Consider the following 10,374-nt stretch of genomic DNA (forward strand, 5'->3'; position numbering starts at 1 on the left):
ATGTCCCTCTGCGCCACACTCCATGCTCAGCTCAGGGACAGGGAAATGGACAAGACAGTGTGTTCAGTGTCCTCAGGGACCTTACATTCCACTGGGAGCCAGAAAACGTGGACTGCTGTGGACAAAGGGACGTGTCAGGCGGAGTAGGAGCCTCAGAGAGGGAGCCTATCATCTGGGGGAATGAGGAGCCCAGACTGAGGGAAAGGGCCCCAACCAGGGAAAATGAGTTATAGGAACCAAACTTTCTCTGGCCCTTTATAAATTCCAAAGCATCTCTGCGCTATTTCATTGGACCCTCATACTGTCTTGACAGGTGGATATTGTCCCCTTTGCCCCTGGAAATGGGGACTCAGAGTTAACTCGACAAGACCACACAGCTAGTAGATGGCAGAGAACCCAGGGTCCTGGCTGTAGACCCCTACTTCTGTGACACTATGCTCCCCCTCTGAAAAGAAAATAGTGATGATAAAATATAAGTTTGTATTCCCTGGGACAGAGGAGTTGAGCCTGCAGTCAAAAGTCAGTGAGAAGGGGCTTCCCTGGTGGCGCAGTGGTTGAGAATCTGCCTGCCAATGTAGGAGACACGGGTTCAAGCCCTGGTCTGGGACGATCCCACATGCTGCGGAGCAATGAAGCCCATGCGCCACAACTACTGAGCTTGCACTCTAGAGCCCGTGTGCCACAACTACTGAAGCCCACGCGCCTAGAGCCCGTGCTCCACAGCAAGAGAAGCCACCGCAATGAGAAGCCCATGCACCGCAAGGAAGAGTAGCCCCTTCCCCGCTCGATGCAACTAAAGAAAGCCCGTGTGCAGCAACAAAGACCCAACGCAGCCAAAAAAAAAAAGTCAGTGAGAAAAAGAGCATGTCTGGGTTTGTGGGAAAACGAATTGGAGAAAGCAAAATGAATGAGAGGAGAAAAGCCTCTTAAGTCCGCTGGAAAGTTCTGGTTCCCCATGGGCTGAAACCAGGTGTCTCTGGGAAAGGGATGCTGAGAGGATGGGGCGTGGGCTTGAGGAAGTGGTCCCTTTCTGAGGTGGGCAGCTTCGAAGAAGGAAACCCTTTCTCAGTCCCAGGCGAAAGCCTCAGGGGTCCCAAGTGGGTATGGGGTCTTGGGCATCATTGGAGTCCTGTGTCTGTTCTTTTTTATTTATTTATTTATTTATTTTTGCGGTACGCGGGCCTCTCACTGCTGTGGCCTCTCCCGTTGCGGAGCACAGGCTCCGGACGCGCAGGCTCAGCGGCCATGGCTCACGGGCCCAGCCGCTCCGCGTTATGTGGGATCTTCCCGGACCGGGGCACGAACCTGCAGAACCTTCCCGGACCGGGGAACCTGTTCCCTGCATCGGCAGGCAGACTCTCAACCACTGCGCCACCACGGAAGCCCCTGTGTCTCTAATAAATGAGGACTTCCTGGGATGGACACGTGGGGGCGCCAGAGCCCCACCCACGCCGTTGGTTCCCCCCCAGCCCAGCAGGACCCCGATGGATGGCGCGGGCTCTGAACATAGAAGGCTACGTGCGCACTGTGGGCTGGGAAGCACCAGGACCAGCCGGCAAGGTCCCGGCTCTTGAGGAGGGCAGAGCGATAAGGCAAGTCCGGAAAAGCTGCGGCAAGCCGACCATGCAGTCGAATTGGTAGCTACGACTCAGCCCAGCGGGTGCGTCGCACACGTGGTTACTTCACATGACACTCAGCGGACCACAAATGACTATTAAGAATTTTGTTGCTGTTAATAACATGTAACACATACTCTGTAGTAAAACGGAAAACACGGGTAATTACAAAGAAGAAAAAAGAAGTCATCCCTTTCAATCACCCAGAGGCAACCCCGGGTGGATTTCCTTCGAGATTTTTTTTTCCTGAACATATATTTATTGATAGTTTACATAGTTAAGGTCTCACCGTGGTTTAAACTTTGATTCTGCTATTCTCAGTTAACATGCATAAGCACTTTCCAAAGTTATTTCAAAATAACATTGACTTGGGACTTCCCTGGTGGCGCAATGGTTAAGAATCCGCCTGCCAATGCAGGACACATGGGTTCAAGCCCTGGTCGGGGAAGATCCCGCATGCCGCGGAGCAACTAAACCCATGCCCCACAGCTACTGAGCCTGCGCTTTAGAGCCCAAGAGCCACAACTACTGAGCCCTCGTGCCACAACTACTGAAGCCCGCACACCTAGAGCCCATGCTCTGCAGCAAGAGAAGCCACTGCGAGAAGCCACTGCAAGGAGAAGCCTGTGCACTGCAACGAAGAGTAGCCCCTGCTCGCCATAGCTAGAGAAAGCCTGCATGCAGCAACGAAGACCCAACACAGCCAAAAATAAATAAATAAGTAAATTTGTTAAAAATAATAATAATAACATTGACTCTTTTCCTATCATGTAAGTAATACTTGGCCATTACAGAGAGGGTAGAACAAGAGAAAGAAAAATATTATAATCATCTGTGCTGCCACTACTCAGGGGTAAACACTATGAACACTATGGGGGAAGGCCTTCAAGCATTTTGTTTTCAATTTTCAAATATATACATATATTTACAATTTTCTCCTGGCTCTTGTAAATAATGTGTCCTGGAACAGACATCTTTGCACACATCTCTGGGCATTTCCAAGAAGTAAATTCCAAGAAGGGGACTAGCTGAGACAAAGGTATATACATATTATAAAGGCCGTTGATAATATTGTCAAGTGTCATCCAGAGAAACTGGGTCATTACCATTCTCACCTGCAGCAGAGCCCACTTTTTCCCAAACTCTTCCCAACACCAGGATTTTTGTCAGTTTTAATCTTGTTAGGAAAACAATTATAGTTCATTAGTGTTTCAAATTGCATTTCTTTGAAGAGAAGTTGAAACCTCTTTTCCATCCACATATATTGGTTTTTTGCATTTCTTCTGGTGTGAATAACATGTTTCTATCCCTTTTGCTCATCTTTCTATTGGCAAGATTATCTTTTTCATATTGGTTCTTAAGATAAGGGAGAAATGGGGCTTCTCTGGTGGCGTAGTGGTTGAGAGTCCGCCTGCCGATGCAGGGGACACGGGTTCGTGCCTCGGTCCGGGAAGATCCCACGTGCTGCGGAGCGGCTGGGCACGTGAGCCACGTGAGCCACGGCCGCTGAGCCTGCGCATCCGGAGCCTGTGCTCCGCAACAGGAGGGGCCACAACAGTGAAAGGCCCACGTACTGCAAAAAAAAAAAAAAAAGGGAGAAAGCATTTCCTCTCAATTTTATCTATCTATAGCTATTAAGTCATATGTTTTGCAAATATATTGTGTTTTGCAGCCATTTTTAATGCTGAATGAATATACAACACTTCATTTAACCACCCTCTCTGGACATTTAGATTAATTCTCAATTTTATGATTGTAAATAATGCTGCAGTGAATGTCTTGTCTTTAAAGATTTCAGGTAGTTTCTTCGGATGGAATTCTGATGACTCCCCTGCTGACTGGTCTTTAAATTCATGACCACGCACCCCTGGGACTCCCTCCCCTGCTACTCCTGTCCCTAGCCCACTCATCCCTTTTCTCCAGATGGCTATTTCATACCTGTCCTTTCTCTTCAGACTTCCCCTCTTCACTCTCAGCTGCTGATCTGCTTCCTCCTTCATTCCCAAAAGACTGCTTTTGCAAGGTCCCCATGACCTGCACATTGCTAACCCAGCTGCCACTTCTCAGTCTTCATCTCCCTTGACGTTGTTTGTCACTGCAGCTGACATTGCTGAATCTTCCTCTTCTCCCCGACCTCTGATGGATGGAGTGACCCAGGGCTCAATTCTTCTCTCCTCTGTCTACACTTAGGCCCTGAGAGACTTCCTCCAGGTGCATGGCTTTAAATACCATCCATATATTGGTGACTCTCAAGTTTATACCTTTAGCTCATTCCTTTGCCCTGAACTCCAGACCTGAATACCCACTTGACAGTCTAATGGCTCTCAAAGTTAACATGTCCAGAACCGATATGCTGATTTCTACACCTCCACTCCACTCTAATCTGCTCTGTCTATAATCTTCTCCACTTCAGCCAATGACCACTCTTCTTTCCGGTTGCTCAGGCCAAACACCCTGGAGTTTGTCTTTAACTCCTCTTGTCCTCTCATACCCCACATTCAGTCCATTAGTAAATCTTGCCAACTCCATCTTTAAGATATATCTGGAATCCAGTTCATTCTCACCACCACTACCATCTCTTGTCTGGGTTATGGCATTAGTTTCCTGCCCTTGCTCCATACACTTTATTCTCCACAGAGCAGCGGAGTGGTCCTTTAATTGTTGGGTCACTCCTCTGCTCAGAACCCTCCAGAGCCTTCCCAAAGCACTCAGTGTAAAAGCCAAAGTCCTCTAAATGGCATGCAAAGCCAGGCATGACGACCCTTCCAGCTCGTCTCTCAAGGCTCTCCCTCGTGCTTACTCTACTTAAGCTGCAGTGACTGCCCATGTAATTCCTAGAACACACCAAGCACACGACTGCCTCAGGACATTTGCACTAGTGGTTCCCTCTGCCTGGACCCCTTTTCCCATCAAATATCTGCTTGCTTGTTCCCTCACTTTCTTCAGGTCTCTATTCAAATGTCACCACCTAATAAAGCCTTCCCGGACCAAATTTAATAAAATAGCATCCTCCTCCTCATTCTGAGCCACCTTCCCTGGTTTGTTTTTCTCCAGAGCACTTATCGTCACTGGACATATTTTGTTTGTATATTTGTTCATTTTCTGTCTTCCATATTGGAATACATACACCTGAGAATAGGTGTTTTTGTCTTTTTGAATCCCCAGTACATGGTGCAGTGTCTGACAATATAGTAGGTGATTTATAAGTATTTGTAAATGCATAGACTCAGAAATAGACTCAGTGGGAGCACGTTTGCAGAACCTGAGACCTTTAGCCAAATTACTTCCAAAACAATAGGGGGCAGACTGTTAGTATTCCCGTTTTAAGTGAGGCAGCTGAGACCCAGAGAGAAGAGAGGTTTACCTGAAGTCACCCAGCTCACTCCAGGACTCCTGATTCCCAGAAAACACTGTGGCAACTCAGAATAGTGTGGGAGGACCCAGGAGGGCTTTACAGAGGAAGGGGTCCTTTTGTGGGGAGGGCATGGAACATTTCTACCAGGTAGAAATGAGGAGAAATACCATCCCAGGTAGGGCATAGAGTCTAAACTGAAAGTTGAGGAAAGGCAGGGTCCAAGTGGACTGGGCGGAGCCTTCCCAGGCTGAAGGGATGAGAGGAGGTCTAGAACACCAGTCAGGGAGTTTGAAATTAATTCCACAGGCACTGGGGAGCCAGGGGGGATTTTTGAGCAGAGCAGTGATGTGAGAACTGAGATTTTCTGCTGGCTCACTGCTGTCTTTCAGTTTCCACTTCTCTTTCCCTCTACTTATATGTCTCTCTCAGCTGCCCCCTGCCCCTCCAGGGCCAGAGGTAACTGGTTAAGTCATTTTCCTTTTCTATGTCACCACCCTGACGGCTGATCAGGGAGTAGGAGGGGGAGGGGCTGAGCCAGGACCCTTTGTCTCTTAGCCTCCCCAGCACCTCAGTGACCCCTACCCAGGGAGGGGCGGAGGAAACAAGACTTAGAAGGTAGTTGAGAGGGGAAGGTGCCTCCTGCCCTCCCCCACCCTAAATTGACTCTGAGGTGCTGGCCTCCCCTCCCCCTCTGGGGCCAGGCCTCGGTCCCTTACAATCCTTGGGCTGATTCTCCGTGCTTAGTACCAGTCAGTGCCAGCTGGCAGCTCTCACCGGAGACTGAGGTGGCACGAATATGGGGAAGGGGGGAGGAAGTGGGCAAGGGCCCAAGGGGAATAGGGGCCAGGATTCGAAGAGGTGGTAGTCATAAGCTGGGTGGCCAAAATGGGGGTCGTATGGGAGGAAGAAAGGGCTAGACTGAGGAGTCTGGGGGTTTCCAGGGGAATAGAGGATGTGTCAGGCCCCTTACTCTGGCCCTCCTGTCCCTGGCAAACCTAATCCTCTCCCCACCACCTACTTTCCTCTACATCTACCCCCTTAAGCTGCCCCTAGCTAATTCTCCTTGGTCCCTTTAAGAGCTGCCTGGGAACTGGGGCACTGGAGGGGGCTGGCAGGGCCCCCACCCCTCCCCCTGCCCTGCCTGCCTCTGCTCCGCCCCCTGCCCGGTACAGACTCTGCTGGAAGTCTTGGACGCCTGGGTTAGGGTCTCCACTGCTGGGCTGGGGGTAAGGCTTCAAAGTGGTGGGGAAGGGGGACCGTGGTCCCTGGGGTGGGATGGGGTGGCGTGGGATGTCAGTTTCCTAGCCCTATGGACACGGAATATCTGTGTGCCAACTTCAATGGATAATGTAGGGGGCCCTCTGAGTGGTCCTCCGGCCTCGGACTGGGGGAAGGGTAGCCCCAGGTATCTTGAGGGACAGAGCCTAGGGGGCAGGATGCCTGGGTATCCTCACCCTTCACTCCCCCATCTTATTTTCCTGGGACCCTCATTTGCTAACCTCCATCCAGCCATTTCCTGCTCTTCCTGAAATTAAAGACATAGGGCCCTGACGCCGCCTTCCCACAGATGGGGAAACTGAGGCTAAGCAAACCAGAGTAAATGGAATTATGTGTGCCTCAGCAGGAGAAATGGAGATTAGGCTGTAGAAAGGTTCTCCTTTCTCTACCCGAGTGAACTAGACACAGGGGACTTGGGAGTCCAGCGTACCCCAGCAAACTTCTAACTACAGCCACAGTCCCCACCGGAGACTAAGCCCTGCTCCCTCGTCAAGACAACTTAGCTCCTGCCTGCAAGTTTTGATTTCCATATGTCAAAGCCGGGAGAGGTTCCCCGAAGCCCAGCTGTGTAACCTGGAACGAAGTGGAGCTGGGGGCGGGGGCTGTAGGCCCCCCCTACTTTACTCCCTTTTCAGAAATGGAAATGTAGTCCCTTCCAGTTCTGCCACAGAGACTGTGAGCAATTCCCCTAAAAGGGAAAGAGATGGGGGCCAAGGACACCGCCGGGTGTAAAGTCGTTCTGCAGTCCAACCTGCCCTAGCCCAGTTTCCTCTAATCCCTGCCACCTTGATTCCAAATCATTTCTTCCCCTCCTGCCGTGTGTCCCAGTCCTGGGGAAGAAGAGCCTGTAGGCCCCCTCTGAGTTCCCAAGGGCCTCGGGCTGAGGGCACACAGGATGGCACGTCAGGAAGTGGGGGAAAGTGGTAGCAGCTCTGCTCAGTCCACTTCTGCTTTCACCACAGACGCTTCTTGCCCTGCCCCGGACAGATATGCTCACCCATCACCCCAACCCAGACCTAATCTAAAGGGGAACCAGGTTTGGCCTGTGAAACTCTCTGCCCTGGGCCGGCACCAGCACACTCACTTCCTTCTTCCTAAAAATACTCAGTCTAGAGATAAGCCAAGCTGCTTCCAGGTAGGCTGGAAAGCCATCCTTTTACCTATGTGAATCAGAGAGGGCAAGTGCCCTGCCTATGATCACACAGCAAGTTATAGGTATGCAGGCCTGGGATCCAGGGCTCTATTTTTGTTTTAATTTTTAAAAATTTTATTTATTTATTTATGCGGTACACGGGCCTCTCACTGTTGTGGCCTCTCCCGTTGCGGAGCACAGGCTCCGGAAGCGCAGGTTCAGAGGCCATGGCTCATGGGCCCAGCCGCTCCGTGGCAGGTGGGATCTTCCCGGACCGGGCACGAACCCACGTCCCCTGCATCGGCAGGCGGACTCTCAACCACTGCGCCACCAGGGAAGCCCCGGATTCAGGGCTCTTGCTCCCCAGTCCCATGGTACCTTTTCTCACAGTCTTCCCACAGGCGGAGAGAGGCCAACCTGGAAGAGGCTTTTTGTTTTCCATTTCTTTTTTCCTTTTTGTTTTTTTTTGGCCACAGGGCATGTGGGATCTTAGTTCCCCTGCCAGGGATCGAGTCCACACCCCCTGCAGTGGAAGCATGGAGTCTTAACCACTAGACCACCAGGGAAGTCCCCTGGAAGGGGCTTTTTCAACTCCTCATTTTACCAGTGAAGAAGTTGAGGCCAAGGGGGAACAGGAGGGAACTCTGGTAAACAGTGGCTCAGGATCAGGCCTGGAAAAGGACACCAGGCCCAGCTCCCAAAGCTTCCACCCAGACCCCTGCTTGCCTCACGGATGGGAAAGGATCCAGCTCAGGCTTGTCTCTTTTTAGCCCTATCTCATCTGGACCTCTGGAAAGTCCTTTCTGAAGTCTTCCCTCAATCCCTCCTCTTATAGCACAAACTTTCTCCTAATAGGTCTCAGGGGGTTAGCCAAAGAAGACTTCTGGCATCTTCTTGGTAAAGTGGCTTAGTAAGAAATGGCAGAACCTGAACCTGGCAATGGAGCCCTTGCCATGCAAGCCAGGATAATATTAATAGAAGAGGGCTTCTTGGGCTTCTTGACAGAGACCCTGTCTCTTGGCTTCTTTGCATAGATATTTGTGGGTTCATTTGCATCCTCATTGGCAAACTCAAAAATTTGCCTGGGGTCAGGCAGACCAGCATCCAGGTGTGACCCCCTTACTTATATACAGTTCCCGAGAGAATGGGGAAAACACAGAGAAACCGACCATAAAGGAGAAATGGCCCCACCTGACCCCCTGAACCCAGCTGGGGAACATCTGCACTGGGGTGCCTGCCTGACGGTGGGCAAGGGAGCTGAGCAAGGACCCCCAGGGGTTAGTGTGCCCCCTCCTGCCTCCCCCCACATCCGGAGCCCTGCCTCCTCCACACATGTGGATCCAGGAGCCGCAGAAGGTGGGGCGCAGGGGGACACTGGGAAGGAGGAGGAAGAATATGGGGAGATTCTAGTCCCTCCCACTTAGAGATGCAGTTGCCATGGTGACTGAGGACGAGTGAGGCGGGATGGGATTGGGGATGGGGGGTGGGGGTGTGGCAGGGCCGAAGGCACTGGGAGACAGGAAGCCTGGCATTCCAGGGGGAGGGAAACACGGAGGCCGCTCCAAGCTCCAGGTAAGGGAGCGGGAGAGCTGACAGTTCAGAAAGGAGGGGGCGGGCCATTGTCTGGCGCTCGCTCTGCCCTGAGGAGGGGACAGAGAGAGGGGGTCGGGCCATTGTGTTCAGGACTCAGCTCAGTCTTCCAGCACTAGTCAGACGGAAGGAGGAAACCTAGCAGGCACTGGGTAAGGGGTTAGGGGGGACTGGGCTGGGTGGGCGGCAAGAAGGCTGGGAGACTGGGGATGGGAAGAGGTGGGGGGGATGCTGGGGGAGTAGAGGTTTGACGATATCGCTAGTGCCTTAGACACAGTAGGCACTTAATAATTATAAGTTGATTTGACTTGCTTGTGATTGTAACAAGAGGGTAACGAAGGGCAGGGCAGGTGGGGCTAAGAAGGAGAGCCAGGAAGCTGATGTTCCCTAGGACTGTGCCCTTCTGGGGCTGTCCCTGAAGCCAGAAGGGAGAGGTGGGGGGGGGGGAAACTGGACCAGCTGGGTCATTGGCAAAGCCAGGAGTGGCTTCTCTCCTGGCTTCAGGAGCCCCTCCCTCAGTGAGGTATCCATGCTCGCTCAGGGTGCAGAAGAGACGGAGTCCCTGGGGTGAGCATGGGGTAAGTGTGGGAGTGACATCCCCATCTCCCTTCCCACCTCCATCCCCACATCTACATCTCTATCCTGGGCTGAAAGCTGGCCAGAAAGGGGCTACTATTTGATGTGGTCTAGGGGCCGTGGGGGAGGAGTCCCCACTGGGGGGGTCAGGGTTGAACTCAGCATTGTTGTCATGGGGGTCCCCAGGCTGGGCCCCAGGGCTGGGAGAGAAAGGAGTTGGGAAGCTCCCACAGTGGAGCTATGAAATGGCACGGCCCCTACAGCCTGGTCCTTGAACTTCTGACCCCTTCCTACCACCACCCCACCTGAACTGCTGCCTGACTCCAACCTCAGCCAGGACACTTCGCCTCCCTGGCCTTGGTTTCCTGGTTTGTACAGTGAGGGGGTGGGACCCTGTCAGCTCTGAGCATTCTTGATATTTTGGGCAGGACCTGCTACATCATTTGCAGGGCCCAGTGCGAAATGAAAGTGTGGAGCTCCTGGAACAAGATCAAGACTTTCAAGACGGCAGCAGCTGGGCATTAGACCGAGCGTGGGGACCTGTGTGACTGCGCAGGTCACATGCCCAGGAAGCCAGCCCTGGCTGTGGGCTCTGCAGGCTGCAGCAAGGGAGATGGCAGTGTAACTTGGGATCTGACTCCTGAGGCTCTGGTGCAAGACAAGCAGTGGTAGCGGCAGGGTGCCCTTCCTCCCCACCAGGCTCCTCCAGGGAGCTAGACCAGAAAGCCCTTGTGGAGACAGGGGGTGGGACCTGTACCTGATGGCCTTTCTTCAGAGAGGTTTCTGTTTCCTCTTGAGTCAGGAATCACCCTAGAGGCACTGTTTCT

The sequence above is a fragment of the Aethalodelphis obliquidens genome, unplaced genomic scaffold (genome assembly GCF_003676395.1).
Source record: "Aethalodelphis obliquidens isolate GAN/ISIS:26980383/991018 unplaced genomic scaffold, ASM367639v1 scaffold90, whole genome shotgun sequence".
Lineage (NCBI taxonomy): Eukaryota > Metazoa > Chordata > Mammalia > Artiodactyla > Delphinidae > Aethalodelphis > Aethalodelphis obliquidens.